Source organism: Callorhinus ursinus, unplaced genomic scaffold (assembly GCF_003265705.2).
Source record: "Callorhinus ursinus isolate GAN/ISIS: 27379988/994484 unplaced genomic scaffold, GSC_fseal_2.0 scaffold8, whole genome shotgun sequence".
NCBI classification, from domain to species: domain Eukaryota; kingdom Metazoa; phylum Chordata; class Mammalia; order Carnivora; family Otariidae; genus Callorhinus; species Callorhinus ursinus.
In genome coordinates, this window is record NW_027397070.1 from 46,396,324 (window position 1) to 46,401,304 (window position 4,981).

A 4,981-nucleotide genomic window follows, 5' to 3' on the forward strand; every position below is an offset into this window, starting at 1 on the left:
GGGGGGATGGATTAGCCTGGTGATGGGTATTAAGGAGGGCACGTACTGCATGGAGCACTGGGTGTTATACCCAAACAATGAATCATGGAACACTACATCAAAAACTAATGATGTAATGTATGGTGACTAACATAACATAATAAAATAAAATTAAAAAAATAATATACCTTTCCATATCTGAACATACAGAATACCCGATGTTTATTATTATTAAACTAGCTTCCCTCCCAGAGTGTTCTGCTTGCGCCTGCTGTTTCCTTCTTTTTCAAAAAATATTTTATTTTATTTTTTTAAAGTAATCTCTATACTCAACATGGGGTTCGAACTTACGACCCTAAGATCAAGAGTTGCATGCTTTACTGACTGAGCCAGCCACATGCCCCTTATTAAACTAGTTTTTAAAATGAAATGATTAATGTACTCGGCAAACAGTAGTGAAAGGAATGAATTTCTTTCTTTTTTTTTTTAAGATTTTATTTATTTGAAAGAAAGAGGGAGAGTGAGCATGAGAGAGAGAGAGCAACAGTGAGAGGAGAGGCAGAGGGAGAGGGAGAAGCGACTCCCCACTGAGCAGGGAGCCAGTTGCGGGGACTTGATCCCAGGACCCTGAGATCATGACCTGAGCCGAAGACACTTAACCGATTGAGCCATCCAGGTGCCCCTAAGCCGCAGTTTCTTTATCTGTAGAGTGGGCTTAATTGTGGTGCCTCTCTCGTGGAGCTGTATATGCTAGAAGAGAAATACAGTTAATGGGTTTAGTGTTTTAATATACCCCTGGGGCAGAACAAGTTATGTATATAGTTCAAACATGAAGCAGCCACATTCCTACTGCTAGATCAGATGTATAGGGACCTCCTTATATTTGCTTGTAGGATAGCCCCTAATTGATAGTGCTGAATTCTTTTTTTTTTAAGATTTTATTTATTTATTTGACAGAGAAAGACACAGTGAGAGAGGGAAAACAAGCAGGGGGAGTGGGAGAGGGAGAAGCAGGCTTCCCGATAAGCAGGGAGCACGACGTGGGGCTCGATCCCAGGACCCTGGGATCATGACCTAAGCTGAAGGCAGAGGCTTAACGACTGAGCCACCCCAGGTGCCCCTGATAGCACTGAACTCTTTTATCCTGGAAAGTGAGAATAGGTAGGTCCAGGGATCTCTTGCTCTCCACTCCTCTTTCTCCTATCACAAACTGACCATAGTAAAAAAGTTTGAAGGTCACTGCTCTTGGCTGATTGAACCTTGGACGCTAAGCTCTTGCCTGGGGAAAGGAGTCAGGGTCAGTATGTGGAATTCAGCATAGAAAGCACTGAGTTTGGAGTTTAAACTTCTTACCCGAAATCTGCCACCACCTTTCTGTGTGACTTTGGACAGATGGCTTCTCCTCACCAGAGCATTTCTTTCTTTCTTCCTTCCTCCCTTCCTTCCTTCCTCCCTTCCTTCCTTCCTCCCTTCCTTCCTCCCTCCCTTCCTCCCTTCCTCCCTTCCTCCCTTCCTCCCTTCCTCCCTTCCTCCCTTCCTCCCTTCCTCCCTTCCTCCCTCCCTCCCTCCCTCCCTCCCTCCCTTCCTCCCTTCCTCCCTTCCTCCCTTCCTTCCTTCCTTCCTTCCTTCTTTCCTTCCTTCCTTCCTTCTTTCCTTCCTTCCTTCCTCTCTCTCTTCCTTCCTTCTCTTCCTTTTAAAGATTTTCCTTCTTTCTTTTTTATTTATTTGAGAAAGAGAGAAAGCACGAGAGAGAACATGTGAGCAGGGGGAGGGGCAGAGGGAGAGGCAGAGAATCTAAAGCAGACTCCTGGCAGAGCCCCACTTGGGGCATGGCACACCACATGGGGCATAGGGCTCCATCTCATGACCCTGAGATCACGACCTGAGCCAAAACCAAGAGTCAGACACTCAACCAACTGAGCCACCCAGGTGCCCCTCACCAGAGGATTTCTAACTCCCAGACAGCTTTACGATTCTAGGATCCTGTTCTGATTTCCAGGATTCCGGTTTTGATTTCCAGGATTAAACAGATATGGCTACAGGGAACTGATGTCCTTAGAAAGCTGCTGGCTAGTCTGGTTTTGGTGCTTGGTCGGCTTGGGAAAGCAGAGTGCTGTTTGTTTGTTTGTTTGTTTGTTTATTGCAGAGTGCTGTTTAAGCATTGCAGGTTCTGGAATCAGAAAAGCAGATTCAAATTTTGACTCAGCCACTTCTTTTTTTTTTTTTTTAAAGATTTTATTTATTTATTTGACAGAGAGAGACACAGCTAGAGATGGAACACAAGCAGGGGGAGTGGGAGAGGAAGAAGCAGCCTTCCTGCAGAGCAGGGAGCCTGATGCGGGACTCGATCCCAGGACCCTGGGATCATGACCTGAGCCGAAGGCAGACTTGACTCAGCCACTTCTTAACTGGGCATATTACTTAACCTATCTGAGCCTCAATTTCCTTATTATGTAAACATGGGGTTAATAATAGTACCTATCTTAAAAATAATACTTATGCTTTTTGGTCTTTTATTCTGCAAATATTTCTTGAGTGCTTACTGTGAGCCAGACGCTGTGCTAGGCACTAGAATACAATTAGGAGAAATAACAGATGGAATTTACAGTCTAGCATGGAACACAGACAATGACACAATAACTATACTGAGAAATATAAAATCACAGCTTGACAGTGTGGCTAAGATTTGCAAAATGGTGTTGTAAGAACCTATAACAGAGGGATCTGTTGTGATAATGAATTTCAGGTAAGGTTTTCCTGGGAAGGTGATGTTTGCATCGAGCACTTAAGAGTGAAGATAGATAACTAGATAAGAGGGGAAACAGGGTGCAAATGTCCTGTAGTGGCAGATAAGGAAGAAGGCCAGTGAGGCTGGAGGGAAGTAGGGACAAAGTGAGGGTGGAAAGATAAGCATCTCACAAAGTTTTGTATTTATCCTAAAATTAGTGAGGGGCCATAGAGTGCTACTATTATCATGTTTGCTTTTAGAAGAGATCTCTAGCTGAGAATAGATTTGGGGGAAGGTGGTGAAATGAGTTTAGGCACACCAGCTATGAGGCCACTATTGTGATCTAGGTGAAGCAAGATGGTAGCTTAAAATGGGTGGGAATAGAGGGAGTTAGAAGTGAACTGATTAGAGAGCTATTTAGGAGAGAAATAAACAGGATTTGGTAATAGATTAGATGGGGTGGAGTGGGGGCTAGTGAGGGAGAGGACTTAGTCATGAATGATGCCCAGGTTTCTGGTTTGAGCAATTGGACAGCTAATGGTGCCATTCTCCAGGAGAATGAAGCAGGTGTAGGGGAAAGAGCCTGAGTGACTTTGGGCCTGTTGGCTTGCGGTGCCCTTGAGACATCAAACTGAGTTGTCCTGAAGGTAGCTGGATATGTGGGTATGAATTGGAAATAAAAATTGGGGGAAAATTAGCAGAGACTATAATTGAAGCCGTGCATGTGAACGAGATGTCCCAGGAATCAAGTATAGTATTAGGAGAGCAGAGGGCCTGGGTCTCAAACCCAAGGAAACCCAACATTTAATTGTTGGTTAAAAAAGAATGAACCTGGATGGAACTAGAGGGTACTACACTAAGCGAAATAAGTCAATCAGAGAAAGACAAGTATCATATGATCTCATTGATATGAGGAATTTGAGAAACAAGACAGAGGATCATAGGGGAAGGGAGGGAAAAATGAAACAAGATGAAACCAGAGAGGGAGACAAGCCATAAGAGACTCTTAATCTCAGGAAACACACTGAGGGTTGCTGGAGTGGAGGGGGTGGGAGGGATGGGGCGGCTGGGTGATGGACATTGGGGAGGGTATGTACCGGTATGTACTATGGTGAGTGCTGGGAATTGTGTAAGACTGATGAAGCACAGGCCTGTATTCCTGAAACAAATAATACATTATATGTTAATAAAAACATAAAAATAAAAAGAATGAACCTGAAAAGGTAACAAGGGGGTAGGGGAAGCAAAACAAAGCCTAGAAATTGTGGGTCGTAGAAGTGAAGGGAAGAATGATTCATGAAAAAAGAGTGCTCAGCTATGTGGAAAGAAAATGAAAGGTTAAGTAAAATGAGGACTGAAAGATGCTCATTTCATTTAACAACACAGAAATCACTGGTGACCTCAGCCAGAGCTGTAGATATGGAGTGATGAGGTGAAAATCAAAGTTGAAAAGGGAGTGGGAAGTAAGGAAATGATCATAGTGAATATACAAAAGTGTTTCACAACTGTGGAGGGGAATAGAGAGATTGGATAGTAAGTAACCTGATTCTTGGAAGTTGTAAATTATATGATGGGTATAAAATACTTAGGGCAGTGCTTCACCCAGAGTAAATTGGGACTGAGGGTGCTTGCCTTGGAGAAAAATATGTGACTTCTTTGAAAGACCCAGGTATTTGACTTTAATGCTTCCACATGACATTAGTGAAGCTTACATTCTAGAACTACAAACTGGACTCAATTTTCTTGAAAGGGAGACCTGGAGGACAGCTATAAAGAGAAGAGATTAAAGTTACTTTCTTTAGGAGTCACATGGTCCCAGGGTCAGGGGCAGGCAGAATCAGTAACTGTGGTTAGGGGTGAGGGGTGGGGAGGGATGATTTCCCTACAAAGGTCCAAACCTTCAGGTATTTCTCCTTCAGTATATTTCAGTCAAAATCCATGAAGCTTTCATCAGCTACTTTAATTCACTGCCTTCTCTGAACTCCTATAGCACTTAGGGCCCTATATAATGTATAAATTCCTTATTGACACTCTAATAAATCAGATAAATAGAATTTATTACAAGGAATTTGTTTTATAAATTCAATTTTTACTTATTTTAAGATCAGTAAATGAGAAAAATGAGGCTGTTCTAATAATGGAAAGGGAAGGAAGGAAGGAAGGAAAGAAAGAAAAAGAGAAAGAAAGAAAGAAAAGAAAGAAAGAAAGAAAGAAAGAAAGAAAGAAAGAAAGAAAGAAAGAAAGAAAAAGGAAGGAAGGAAGGAAGGAAGGAAG